Raw genomic sequence first — 15,882 nt, forward strand, 5'->3', positions numbered from 1 at the left:
GAGTTATGGAAAAGGAAAGTCAGACAGTCACAGAAGGACGCCGTTGAGTTATGGCGTAAAGAATCTCATAGACGTACAGAAAAAGCACGTAGACAGGAAGAGAAGAGTAAAGAGAGTTCAAATAAAGTTCGAGAGAATCTATTAATTGAGGAAGGTATCCGAGTGAAATCAGAACAAGTAGACAGACAGAGAAATGCCCTTATGAATGGTATGTATCCCCTTCTGGCCGAAGGATTACCTAAGGCTACTCCAGAGATACCGAAAGACTTGCCACCCCCATTATTCCCAATCAAGGTACATCCTAAGGGGCATTCTAGAACCGCAGAAGATGTTTTTCTTTCCTCATATTTAGATGACGCAGCTCCCGAGTATGCTAATTCTGCCCCACATAGGCCGCATACCAGGGAGGTCTCACGCCAAGATCCAGCATCCGTATCCCTACAGCAACAAATCGAGTCACAAGTTCCGGCAAGCACATCTGTTTCCGCATCTGTTCCTACAGGTACTTCTATAGCTGTGTCCACACCTATAGTTGCTGTGTCACGTTCGACGAATCCTTTCACACCCGACGCCCCAGATGGGGCCACGGGAGGTGCTACCAATATTTTTTCTACGCCACCTAGAATAAATAAACTTACTTTTCAAGAGTCAGCGCATTCACGTACACCCAAATTCGTAAGTGCCCGTGCGCTTAAAGAACTTCTTGTAGATTGTAGATATGACCCGGTGCCCGGTATAGAGGACGAAATGATCCTGGCATCATTGCGTATCAGACGAGCCGCAGTGTATTTAGCGAAGTTACCAGGAATGCCTGCGCATCTAGATAATATATATCATTTTGTCCAAACAGGGCGAGATCCAGAATGTATTTACAGAGCTATGGAATACCAGAAAGTAGAGATACAGGGGGAACTGTTACGTTTCCTCATAAACTGTGTGATCAGAAATCAAGACCGACCGGGGGTAGATCCGGATGCAATGCAAATTCTTACAAGGTGGAGCCAGAATATATCAGAAGGGAGACACGATAAGCAAAATTGTATAATAGCCATGTGCCGAAAGATCCGTAAAGAAATAGAACGCCTACACGAAGAGAGATTAGAGGCAGACGAGTTCGAACAGAGCGAGGAAGAAGGGTCAGGACTGCCCGCAGGACAATCGGACACCATAGCCTATGTAGGTAGAGGAAGATCTTGTAATAGGAATCAGACTAGATGTCATAATGACTCAATACGTCCGATAGGTCCAGATAATAACAGGAATTTCCAAATACCTATAATTAATATAAGGTCTAACGAACATTCGTTCCAAGCCGCCGACAAGCTACTCCGAGAACGAAGGGGTTATCATTTTCTCGATTCTATGGATGAACAAGATTTAGCCAGGGCAGCTGTCCATTGGGTGGACAGTCCCGGAAAATATAGTGATGATACAGTAGTACGCACATTTTTGAATCTCACCCCAGATGAACAGAGGTTAGCTGGGATCTATATGATTCAACAACTCATTATACTATATCGGAGTCAGCATTCGGACCCTGGTCCCTTACCTGACATATTGACTGAATTGCTTATGAATAAATGGAGAGGTCCAGGTACTAAATTAATTAAAGAAATTCTAGAATCAAGAAAGCAGTATATTCTTTTTGTATGCTCAGAGCATGTTTCATTGCCCGTCAAGGAAAGAACCACGTATCACATGGATAGACAGAATCCCTTACGAGAAGTGCACCCAATAAAAGGTGAGGACAACGAGTTTAGGCGCGTATTTGTATATACGCCCATATCAAAAATAGAATTGTTGCAAATGAAGAAAGTGGTACCCAGTCATGACAAAGATCCAGCGGGTTTTCACCGAGAAATTAAAGACATGTTACTCATGGGAGAGTATACCTATCCCGACATTATGACAATATTAAAGGTATTGATGCCTGCTGGTATTTATGAGAAACTCAAGGAAAAAGAGTGGGAGGTAGGAGACCAAAAGATAGAATGGTCAGTGTTAGAAGCGGAAGAAAAGGCCCGAACTGCAGGAGCAGGACTTGGGGATAAAACTAAAGCATTACCAGGTTTATTAGTACAGGTACTGCCACGTTTATTAACTACGAAAAAGGAAGATTGGGGAACAATTTCAGCCTGTAAACAGAAGCAAGATGAAGACACTAGTGATTATTATGCCCGATTTGAAAAATGTTTTGGTATAAATAGTGGCATAAAAGCAAGTAGCGAATCATACCCACATCTGTTTGTAACAAAATTAGTAGAAAATGCCCTGCCCCCAGTAAAGAATAGAGTATTAAAATTCGAGAGTACCTGGCAAGGTAACACCCCATCACAAATGTTACAAATGTTACAGTACCATCACAATAGAATTAGAGAGGAACAAGAACATGAACACAGACGCATGAAAGACACGAAAATGAAAATGCTAGTTTCCCAGACAGTTCCAGCAGAAGGTCATAAAAAGGGTATGACACATTCCGATTCAGCAGGACCTGTAAAAGGGACATGCAACTATTGTAAAAAGCCAGGTCATTACGTACACGATTGTCCAGTTTTAAAACATAATATCGCCATAGGTAAAACACAAGAAAGATCACGGCCACTTAGACAAGATCAGAATGAACAAGGAGCTATGCAGCATGCCCAGGCCATGCCAGTCGCACAACAGCCAATACAGTTTGTGCCAGCTGCACCACCGTTGCCTGCTGCTGCCACTCAGACAACAACACGACAAATGTATCAGACCGCACAGTATGAATATCCTGAGTATCAGCGTTACGCATGAACTAGCCTAGAGAGGGAAGTTGACTTACCCCTTATCGAGATTCCTGTAGATCAAGAAGGACCTTATGTACATAGTGAATTATTAGGTCAAGATAGAAAATTTTTACTCGATACAGGGGCAAGTCGAACAACTATAAAACGTAGTGAAGTTCCAGGGGCACCCCTCTCAGGCTCTCAGAATATTTCCCTTGGTTTTTCAGGAAAACCTATTGTTAATGAAGTGTCACAACCTCTGCCACTTACGATAGGACCTCTGACCCGAACTACAGATTTATTGCTTACTAAATCATGTCCAGAAAATCTGTTAGGAATTAAAACCCTGAAAGCTCTAGGAGCCATAATATGTTGTTCTCCGGAAGGTGTAAGGTTGTTTTTACGTGATTTTAAAGGTCACTATGTGTCTAGAGACATGGATCCCCGACTGCAGATTTTACCTACACATCTATGGGCACAAGGCCCTACTGATGTTGGTTGCATGAATATTACACCATATCGAGTCACATTAAAGGCAGGAGTGGTGCTACCACGAATGCGACAATACAAGTTACCACCAGATGCTGTAGTGGCTTTACTACAAATCATTGACGAGCTCATTGCCCAAGGAGTAGTTGTAGAAACAGACTCCAATGTATGTAATTCACCGATAATTCCTATTCTTAAACGAACAGATCCCCCGGCCCCGCCAGTATATCGATTGGTTATTGATCTGCGCGAGTTAAACAAGTGCATTGTGCCACAATTTCCTGTGGTCCCAGATATCTCGTCATTACTGACAGCCATTGATTCCGAAGCAACATTCTTTACTGTAATTGATCTCAAGAATGCCTTTTTCAGCGTCCCTATAGATCCGGAAAGTCAATATTTGTTCGGATTTAGTTTAAATGGGCGTAGCTTTAAATTCTCACGTGCACCTCAAGGATTTACAGAAAGCCCCAGCATCTATAGCCAAGCACTGAAACGAGAACTAGACAGTATCCACATGCCAGTTAACACTGCTCTGCTTTAATACGTCGATGATCTGCTGATCACCGCGAGAAGCGAACCAGAATGTGAAAAAGCATCATTGACAGTTTTACAATTTCTAGCCGAAAAGGGGCACAAGGTGTCCCCTTCTAAGCTGCAATTCTGTGTCCAGCGAGTTGTTTATCTTGGACACTCGCTGTCCAAGGAGGGAAGGCAGCTTACACCCGACCGCATTCAGTTAATAGCTAACATGCCAATACCCAAGACACAAAAGGAAGTACGAGCTTTCATAGGCCTCACGTCATATTGTAGGCAGTGGATCCCTCAGTATGCATTTCTAGCAAAACCACTCATTCAGTTAACCACACAGGAGACAGCCACATCGACTGTTCTCCCTTGGACTCAGGAACATACACAAGCTTTCGAAAGCCTAAAGAAAGCTTTATGTCAAGCACCTGTTTTAGCAACGCCATGTTACAGAAAACAGTTTACACTCTTTGTTACAGAACGCGAAGGTACTGCCTTGTCAGTACTTACACAGGAACAAGCAGGAGCACACAAACCATGTGCTTATTTTTCTAGTACATTAGATCCCGTAGCTCAGGCTTTGCCTGCATGCCTGAAATCAGTAGCAGCGACAGCTTTAGCAATCAGACAAAGCGATGCCATAGTGTTAGGACATCCATTGACAGTTCAAGTACCACACGCAGTAGAGGTTCTTGTAAATAGAACACAAACACAACACTTGACTATAGCGCGACTTACAGGATACGAACTTACATTGTTTCAGCCACATATAGAAATCAGACGCTGTAACACATTGAATCCTGCCACACTTTTGCCAGTAACCGGAACAGACCCACTAGCCCATGACTGTATTGAAGTTATTACAATCACGACGAAACCCAGACAAGACTTAACCGATGTCCCATTGCCAGATCCAGACCTAACATTGTATGTAGATGGTTCATGTATGAGAACAAGTACAGGAGAGTTAGTGGCTGCTTACGCAGTCACCACAGATACTGAAGTCATTGAAACTAATCGTATAAACACCTTGTCAGCTCAAGCCGCAGAACTCATCGCTCTGACACAAGCCTGTATTCAAGCCACAAATAAAAAAGTCAACATATACACTGATTCACGTTATGCATTCGGAGTTGTACATGACTTCGGCGTGCTGTGGCGAGAGAGAGGTTATTTAACTTCCCACGGTGCCCACATTCAGCACGGACCCCTCATTCATGCCTTATTAGATGCAATACATCTACCCACTGCAATATCAATTATGAAATGTAAGGCTCATACGAAGGTTACTGATATCATTTCCCAAGGCAATGATCTAGCCGACAGAACAGCTAAACAGACTGCTCAAACTCAAACCCCCGACATGACAAAGACAATAGTACCGACACATTGTATGACAGTTAAAGATCCTACTCTTGACGTGATTGACATACAGACACATGCTACACCAGACGAAATAAAGAAATGGACTGAATTAGGAGGGATTCAAACGGACCAAGGATGGATGATGAAGGAAAAGTCTGTATGGTTCCTTCCTGATTCAATGGTCCAAGTTATAATTAACACTATACATAGTCCAGCACATCTAGGAGAAAAAGCTATGCTAGACAGCATTCAACACATTTGGTTCAATAAACATTTACGAGCAGCAGCCAAACAAAAGGTCCGTACCTGTATGATCTGTTGTCAGTTTAACCCAGGAAAAAGTGTTCCCGTAGAACAGGGTGGATTTCATCCTCCTAATCACCCTTTTGAAGTCCTACAGATGGATTACATCCAGATGGAACGATGTCGAGGATTCAAATATGTTCTCGTAGTTGTCTGCGCTCTGTCCCGTTGGACAGAGGCGTACCCGGTTTCAGATTACACTGCCCCGACTACTGCCAAACAGTTGGTTCGAGAATTCTTCCCACGATACGGTTTACCACGTGTTGTTCACTCAGATAACGGCCAGCCGTTCTCATCCGAACTAATGAAACACGTTTCACTTCTGTTAGGATATCAGTGGAAATTCCACTGTGTCCGACACCCCGAGGCAGCAGGTCTCGTAGAAAGACATAATCAGATACTGAAAATAAGAATGTCCAAAATATGCAGAGAAAAAGGTGTCGACTGGGTAGTAGCGTTACCCGTTGCACTCTTTTACATGAGAATGGTAGCACACTCTCGAACAGGGCTATCCCCGTATGAGGTGATCTTCGGTAGACCACCAAATATGTGGGGGACGCCTGTACCACGAAAAATAACTGATGTTGACTGTAATATGCTGACAGATTACTTGGCTTCCTTGATGTCTGCACTACAATCTTGTCGTTCACAGGTAGCTGCAGCCTTTCCTGACAACACTGAGGTGAAACCCCATGACGTAGTTCCGGGGGATCTTGTCTGTGTGAGGAATTTCGACCGAAAGACTCAGCTGGAGCCCAGGTGGAGATCACCCAAGTTGGTCCTGCTGACCACAAGGACAGCCGTGAAGATCGAGGGCCGCAAGGGCTGGATTCATTCAAGTCATATCAAGAAATTTCATGGACTATCCTCGAATATAGACATTGTGCCCTGCACTCCCTCACAGACTGATTCAAAACTTCCTTTTGTTGAACCAAACAACTCTGAAAACTATAAACTAAAGCTTAGGCCCAACAAGTCGAGCAATTTGATTGTTTAAGTCCTCTCCAAGGTGAAGCGGTTGAATTGTCTCTGACATGTATCCCTTGGACCTGAGTAGAGAAAATACCCGGAAAATGTTGAAACGACAGGCGTATTGTAAATCACTGCGTAGCCACTGCATAGTGACATTATTAATTTTGTTTTTATTGAGTCTTTTAATAATTATTACAAGTATGTTGTTGCACATGCTGAACATTCTTTTAGTGACTTACCTCCGCATGAATTGTCTTATAGACTTGCGCTGCGCAATAACACTTTCATTAGTATGTTACATCATTCCCATCAGACTAGTAATGCCACCAATTGTTGGGTGTGTGGCCGACTCCCTCCCTATCAGAATTATGAAGGAGTCCTGCCTTTCTTTCCACATCCATTTACACATAATGGCTCCTGTGGAGCATGGTTCAGTTTAATCAATTCCATAGACTCAGACACAGCAGTTTACCAAGATCATTGGGTATGGGGAAACCTGAACCTAGTTTTACTCAAGGTCTGCTACCCTGACAAGGAGGGTCGCCCCAAAAGAACAGGTACTGATCTAGAAAATGAAGTATATGGATTAGGTAATTTTACACCTAATCTCATGATTCTAAATGTCGTATCCGAAGTTGAACTAGTCTTACCCACCATGTCAGTATTCCCAGCGAAGGGTGAATTGTGTGTAAGAAAGGTTGGTTCCATACATATGGGCCATAGTAAATGCACTACTATAGTAGAATTCAGTGATCAAGGCAAATCTTCATTTAGAGCTTCTCGCCATTCCTACTTTGTATGTGGTCAGACTGCATATATGCGTCTACCTCTAGATTGGGATGGTACCTGCTACATTGCATTCCTTTTGCCACCTGTTTTCCTAGCTCCTCCTGATTATTACAGAAATATTCATTTAGTACACAACAGAGAGCGGAGAGATCTCCCCATTGTCGATTACACTGAGACAGCATGGGACAAGTATGTAGATTTTAATAAAGGCATCTTTCCCTATATAGGTACCGTTACTAATAGTAAGCTGATACGTAGATTAACTAGAACCCTTGAAGCAGTAGTGAATGAGACTATTTCCGCCTTAGGCAATTTAACAGAAGAGCAGTCTGCTATGCGGATTGTTGTGCTTCAAAATCGTCTTGTCCTTGACGTCATCCTGGCTGATAGGGGCGGAGCTTGTAGGGTCATCGGATCAAGCTGCTGCGTATTCATACCAGAAAATTCGCCATCTGTATATAAAGCCATCACTCGCCTTCATAAGATTGTAAGCCAGATACACCAGAACCCAGGCACTTGGACTTGGTCCAGTTGGTTTTGGAATGTGATATCAGCCTGGGGATGGAGAGTTTTATCCTTCCTAGGTATTGGCCTTCTCCTACTATTCAGTTGCTGTCTATGTCTACAATGTGGACCAGCGATCTGTGGTCTGTGTGCCACATCGTGTATTCCACCACCAAGATTTCATTTGTCACGGAAGAAGAAAGAAGAACAAATGATGCTATATGAACAGATCAATGGATTAATGAAGATTGATATCTCTTGAAGGGCAAGTAGGGGACAAGGAGGGAATGTGGAAATATGGATTTTTCTGGTCAGTTATGTCCCCTATCTTGGACCCCAACGGTTCTATGTGCATGTCACAAGTACATGTATGTTCCCTCCAGTTCCAGTTATGAAGACGCAAATACATATGCGTCCACCGTCAACATGTCCTCTGTCAGATCCGCCATGAACAGGCCGGATATTCCATTCCTAAATATGAAAGGCCACCGGCTTTGTATGGTTCACTTATGCCATTTTACAGTCCAGGCAAGTAGGCCCTGATTCTGTCATCAAAACTCCTCTTGCCTTCTGCCTCTGAAAGCTCCAGTCTGAGCCTGCATCTGTGACCATGAACTTTGTCTCATTCTCTGCGCAGCTCACGAAGCCTGACATCAGCCTATTCTCTGCCAAGTACTGTATTTCACCTTCGAATTATCTGCTTCCCCCTCAGCCGATGCATTCCTGCCTAGTAGTTTAAGTAAACATTCTTCCAGTTACCGAGCCAAAGGCCCGGCTTCTCTGTCCTCATGCAAGTAATTCATAGCCCTGTTACCATGGAATATTCCTACCCCCTCGCATTCAGTGTAGACACTTAGACGCTTGTACACGCACGCACAGTCAGTATAGAATAGATTCTGTCCGAGAGTCCTTCTTTCTTGGATAACATAGTTCTTTAAACATAGGATGTAAGATATGATTTGGGATTAGGTTGACTTGACCCCCCAGACTTTTTGTCTCCACATGTAGAGCTAAATGTCAAGTCCCCTTCACCCCCTAGTTACACGTCAATTACACGTCAAGCTGCTGCGCGCGCATCTAGGCCAAGTATTATCTTATAGATCCACCTATGTATGACATCATAACCAATTATGTTCCTTTTTACTCTTTATTACACCCATTTCTGGTTACGCAGACAAATCGTCATTTTCCTTATCAATTGTTACGCCTACTGCATTTGCTTCATTGTAATGTATGCACTATAAAAGTTACTTCTTGTCAATAAAGTATGTACTTCACTTCCTGAACCCCCGTGGTGATGGAACTTGGAGCATCCGATTATAATCGATCACTGGAATAAAGCCCATTCCGAACCTCTAATATCACGGATTCTGCCTCTCATTTTACTGAGCTATTTTATAATGTTTCTGTATCAAATTCAGTCCAGGTAAAGGAAAAATTATTTACCACACATTGGTAATTCTCAATGGAGTGTTACACGTGCGCTTCCCTACATGTCTATATGCCTTATATTTACCATTATGGGCGCCATCTTTGACTAGTAGAATAAGTGACCTGGCTATCCACTGGCCGGTTAAATTTTTAGTTTCAGGTTTCTATTGCATCGCCTTAGTGATTCTAAGGGGGACTATTTTGAATTGGGGAGATTATGTGTCCAGAGTCAGAATTAAACACAACGAGTAACTCACTATATGGTGTTTCTGATTGTATCATGAACGACAATATGGAAACTACCAGGTGAGGTTCCTCTCTAAAGGTTTCCTTAATGATTCATAGTGGGATGCTACACGTGTGCTTCCCTACGTGTCTCCATACCTTTCTTTTTCACCATTCTGCCTCGTTTTTTCTTCTCTTATCATATGTGTTATACGTATATCTCTCAACGTATAACTACAATCTAAATAAACCCTATCATTGTAGAAAATGTATCTTGTTCATCTTTTAAAATATGGTTTTTTGTTAAAATAGAATTTTTATTGGAGTGTAATTTTTGTAGGGTCGGGATATAAAGAATATCAAGATATTAGATGTTATCTCATAAACACACCTCTTCAAGACAAGAGTTGGCGAAAAAAAGGGGAAGTCAAATCGTCCATTTAATGAACACTCAGTACCTTGCCCTACCCCACTCAATTTGGTCATTCAGTCCAAACTGGTCAGACTTCTCCTGGAAAATCCATCTAGCTTCTTTTGAAGCCAGTAGATCTCCAAGACCACCCACGTAAAGGTATGCTTGGTATTATGACAGTGTTGTACTAATTTAGTCGTGAGCTTGCCTACTCTCATTGTACTAAGATGCTCCTGTATTCTGACTTTCACCTTCCTCGTTGTAAGTCCAATGTATTGAAGGTTACATTGGCACGTCAGTCTGTAGACCACATTCGCAGTATTGCAATTACTAAAACACTTCAAATGCCAAATTTTTCCGGAGTTAAGGGTTACACTCTGGGTTTTCTTTGTTAATCCACACACAGAACATAGTCCACATGGGTAATGTCCAGGGGAGATAGATTACTCTATAGGCCTCTGTGCCATTTTCACCCGTGTGTGAACAAGTTTGTCACCCAGGTTGCTAGATCTTTTAAAAGCGAACCTCGGGGGAGGCATGGTGAATTCATCAGTTGACAACAATGCCCAATGCTTTCTTATGGACTGACGAATCTGTGTGGCTAAAGGATCAAAAGTCATGACCACAGGTAAGCAGTCATCTTTTGTTTTTTCATTTTTCTGAAGCAAAACACTCCGTGGGGTGTTCATTGCTCTTTTTTTAGCCTGTCTGATGATCTTCCGGGGGTACCGCCTCATCTCAAGTTTGGCACAGAGTTCCTCTGATTGGTCCAAGAATGTTGCAGTGGATGAACAGTTCCTGCGGTACCGAAGGAACTGTCCCACGGGTAAATTATCCCTGAGTGCTCTGGGATGGTACGAGTTGTAAGCCAGGAGGGAATTTTTATCCGTGGGTTTTTGATGTACTTTAGAACATAACCTACCCCCTTCTTCATAGATGTCCAGATCAAGATATACTACTGTCTGGCTACTGTAGTTCCATGTGAACCTGAGGCTGGGGTCCTGATGGTTGAGCCAATTGAGAAACTCTAGTAACCCATCCTCTAGTCCAGACCAGACGCAGAGCTTTTTTTTCTCTTCACGTCTCTATCACTATTGGATATATTTCTCTCTTCACGTTTCTTTCATTATTGGATTTGAGAAATACCAGGTGTAATCTACATGAGCTTGTACACCGTGAGACTGCCTGAAGTAAAATCCTTAGTAATTAAAAATTGAAGGTGGCGAGCATGTTGGTGACTACCTCAAAATCTAGAAATATGGGGAGTATGAAATACCTTAAGCGATAGGGTCTGAACCACGTGCTACGGCCAATATACCTTCTAAGACCTAGGCCTGTGTAGAATAATATTGATTGAGAGGAGGGCGACCTAGGCCTTTTCTTTCCCTCTGTAGCTCCTAATTGTGTGAGTGGCTTACATGATGCCAAGGGAAGGTTCAGGGGCTGGGAAGTGGGTGCACTTCACAGCCAAGGTGGCAGTTCTGGACTGCACACAGGCCACTATACTAGGGACTAACAGGTAAACCAAATAAGCCAATCATGGATATACCAATTCACATGTCATATTTACACAGGGAGCATTCGCGCTGTGGCACTGAATGGCAGTGGCACAACGCCCAGAGCATCTAATACCAGCAAAAACAGAGGAGACAACAGCGAAAAATGGAAGGGAGACCCTCGCCAATGGTGCCAGGTCGAACAAACGTAGGGGCATATTATCAAGCACGGGGTCAAAATTATCGCTGCTTTAGCGGCAGAAAACTGCCGCTAATGCGGCGATAATGGGCTTGATAATATGCCCTTGAGAATTCCAATAGAAGCCCATGTTGATACCAGAACATGGGCTTTTATGGGAATTCTGAAGGGCATATTATCAAGCCCATTATCGCCGCTTTAGCGGCAGATTTCTGCCGCTAAAGCGTCGATAATTTTAACGCCTTTTTTTGTTAATATGCCCCATAGTGTACATAGTGTGTGAGAAAGAGAGATAGAGGGGAGAGCATGTCAAAGGTGTATAAAGAGGCTGTAGTTGTGTATGTAGAAGAGAGTGAAAGAAGAGGAGAGTGTATGTGATGTTATTATTTGAAAAGGATGGTATTGAAAGTGTGTAGAAAGATATGAAGTGAATTAATAGTGTAAATGCTTAATTAGTGTGTGAGAGAGCGAGATAGTGGTGTGAGTGACTATGAGTATGGGAGAGGAGTGAGAAAGGAAGTTGTGTGCAATATCTGAGTTACATGAACTTTTCTAAAAGCAAAAAACTAAGAAAGATGAAAGGCTAACAATATAGAAAATCAGTGTTTTTGGTACCAGCTCTTTCACTAGACTGCTGGTCTATTTCTTTAAAAAAACATATCGGGCATGGCCGAGATGGCGACCAGGTAGGACGTGCCTGCTTGTCGCTTGGTCTCGCCGACAGGGCCCACTGCCCATGCCTTGTCACACCGAAGCAGAGGACTGGTTGCCACGGAGGTCTTGGGGTAGCCTGAGGCGACAGAGTCACAGGAGTGGTAACGGCTGAATCGTGATCCAGAGAAGCCTTGCAGGAGCCTGCAGCCCGGGACTGGGCTTGGCCCCGACACAGCGAGAGATCAACGGAGGCAGTAGCAGCAGTCGATCGGGGGTCCCCAGAGACGGAGAGCGTAGCAATAGCTGGGCATTGCCCCCAAAGCTGGTGGACCGAGAAGCGTATCCAGAGCCAGGCTGTGAGAGATCGAGGGGCCGGATCAGATCCGGCCCTGGGCCTGCATCACTAGCGGTAGGCCGACTGACTGGCCGGCCCGCGCTACTCCTGAGAGCGACTGGTGCATCGGGCCCTAGTCACTGGTGATGGTGCTGGAGCGAGTAATGCAGAATTTTGTATACCCTCCCCAATTTGCATGCTTATACTAATTAGATTAATTGATTACTTGTAATCGTATTAATTGTTTGAAGTGAAAAGTACTAACTAACCTTATTAATAACTGATTACACGTGGGATTGCATTTGCATGGCCTAATTGATACATAAACTAAATATGTACGCATACTAATAATAGTCAATTAGAATATTGCATGATATATGTCGCTTTTGTGATGTATTTGTGATTTGTGCTTTATTAAGTGAGTATAAACCGCTTTGAGTGTTGCTTTCTGCTAGATAAATACATACACATATGGGTATTAGCGAGGGAATAAATTTTTTTTAGCCATTTCTATGTATTAATTACGTTTTGTGTTTCTTTTGCTTAAGTTGACCATTTGGGCCTGCCACAAGATGGCTGCCTCCTGTACCTACCGTGACCGACGACACTCCACGAGGTTTTGGGTGAAGTGCGCCTGCGCTAACGCCAGCAACAGTGGCCTCGTCTTGACCCTAACCAGACTGTACCCACCAGGGTCGCCCTGGGAAGCCAGCCAGTTTCCTGGGAACAATGGATTGTCTTTAAAAACCGGAACCAGCAAGTGTGATGATCTAATGGACAAACTTCATGAGAACTCTGTAGGACGATCTCTGATTACCCAATCAGAAAAGCCGAAAACCAATATTTGTTACTTTTTGTCAGTGATTTTACTATAAATTATGGTAGAATAGTGAGGTTGGGGCGACGACCCTTCTTCTGATCGTTCTTTGGTTCCTGACGTTATGCTGACGGAGAGGACGGTGACACTGCAGGACAGCTGTTTCCCTGAATCTTTGACAGACTAAACTGATGCCCAAAATTTTGACTTAGAGGATGACAATTAGCCAGAATAGGTAAATATGATGATTGGCAGCTTGAATAACAAATTATTTAACTTGTATTGATTAGATAAAGATTGATTTGATCAAATTATTAAATGAGTTGGGTTGTTTATTCATGGAAAATGTATTAATTGAAAGTGAATGGAGAATTAGAGATTACCTAACCAGCAACTAACTGATTCATCACCAATCTATGAAAGGAATACCAAAGGTGGAATTTAGGGCCGAATGAGCTGAAAAGAAGGTTAGGTAGATTTATTGCTCATTTGGGTCGAGGGGTATTTCCTTTCATGACAGCGTTGGGAACAATCATCTCCCGAGAAATACAGACTGAGGATGAATGAATGTTGGTGTTATGGGCCACACCAGTGAATGTATTGATTGAGTTTGTTTGTGAGATCTTTGGTCTGTGCCGAAGGGAAGGATTTTGTATCCCACGCTCCAGCAGTTTTCTGGTAGCAGAATGATGGTTGTTATTGTTTTGGTTTGGTGATTATTGCTTGTACATTGCTTATTGATTATTGACTAGTATTGATTTATGTACTTACACTCTATGTTGAGTCGCGTCGAGTTCTATGTCGTTAGCACGGCTTCTGGGATGTAGGAAGTCGGAAGTTTGTAACGGTTCCGTAGTAGAGCAGAGGTAAGCGCTGCTCTCGGGAAAGACGGAATTGTTGTTGCCCTGTAGGTACACAGGGGAAACGTGTAACGATTGAAGTTGCATGACGCATTGTCTGGGTTCGATTCGGTAGCATCGTCGCGTGTTACCATTAGAGACATTTCCTATGTGAGAGAAGTGTGTATGATAGCGAAGGTTACCTGTGAAATTTTGGTCTTAGGTACCAGGAGTCCAAATGGCATTCCGGTAACGCTTATCACTAGAAAGGTAATAGGTGCTCCCTAAGCTTGCTAGAAGGGTAAAGTAGGGGGAAGTGCTACTTTATCAATGTATGTCATAATTCTGTAGTAGGACAGACTGTTCGCTGTTCTCGGGAAAGACAGAATTCTGTGTGAATGTACTACATTTTCCATATGAAAGTGTGTGTATGAAAAGGCATTCCGATTAATTGCGAAACTCTGGTTTTATTTCTCAGGAGCATTGGGTCTCCAACTAGGTGTCTTAATTCTAGAGAAGCGGTTAGTTGATGCTTGCTAGAAGGGTGAAGTGGAGGGATGTGCTACTTTATCAACGGAAGTAGCGATTTTGTAGTAGGGCAGAGGTAAGCGCTGCTCTCGGGAAAGACAGAATTCTCGTGAAAAAGGGCTATTGCTATGCTTTGGTTAGCGAAGCAGACAATGGAGACGTTTCTATGTTGTTACTAACAGAATTGTAGAAATTGAAACAAAAACTTACTCAGCGGATTGTGAAGGAGGGGTAGACAGGAGCAGGAGCTGCCGCAGCAGCTGTTGACGTCAGAAGGACCGCGATGGGATTGGCCAGTTAGCTGGAGACGTAAAACGCCTGTGATTGGTGCATTAGTGTATGCAGCGCTAGGATTGGAGAATACAGGGTGACGTAAAACGCTCCGGATTGGTGCGTTAGTGTGAATCGCGCTGGGATTTGAGAATTGCGACAGTGACGTAGACGCTTCGGATTGGTGCGTTAGTGTGAGTCGCGCTGCAATTGGACAGAGTAGCAGTACAGTCATAAGAAGAAACTAGCGATACACGAAAGACAGGAAAATGTATTACGATCCACCAGAAAAGGGGTAAAAGTCATGATTTGGTCAAATTAAAAGGCGGTTTAAGAAGGACAAACCGATTGTGACAAGGGAAGGACAGTTACTTCCTCCACTTAAAACGCCCGCATCCTTCATGGTTGCAAAATACGGATATCATACTTGTATTTGGTTAGACAATTGGGTAAAATATACGAGGAACGATGGAGTCCTAGCTTTCCCAGAACATGGTTCATATAATTTGACAATTTTGAGAAATTTGAGAGAGAAAATGATGAATTTAGAACCAAGACCCAGACCAACACAGTTTGAGGCATTGGCAGAGTGGGAAGATGAGATGCACGAACGAGAGAGACAGAGAAGTGGCGGAAGATATAGGTACATGTTTGGTCGACAGTACGGACATGAAAATCATGATGATCGGATGAGAAGGTGGCGGGATGCAAGTATGACTGAAGGTTTGTTTCCCGTAAGAACTGCAGGAGAGAATGAAGGACGAAAATGTGTAGAAAAGAGGCATAATGTGGAATCGAGAAGATATGGAGTGAATGAGTCAGAGGATGATGTTCTTGATGATATGTTTTATAAGAATCCACCACCATACCAACCAGAACCAGAAATATTAACTCCAAGTGCCCCAATGAAATAAACAGTAAGAATAATAAAATAGGAACCAGAGTTCCAAGATTTGGGTAAAAACAAT

The sequence above is a fragment of the Triturus cristatus genome, chromosome 1_1, assembly GCF_964204655.1.
Source record: "Triturus cristatus chromosome 1_1, aTriCri1.1, whole genome shotgun sequence".
In the NCBI taxonomy this organism is placed as follows: Eukaryota; Metazoa; Chordata; class Amphibia; order Caudata; family Salamandridae; genus Triturus; species Triturus cristatus.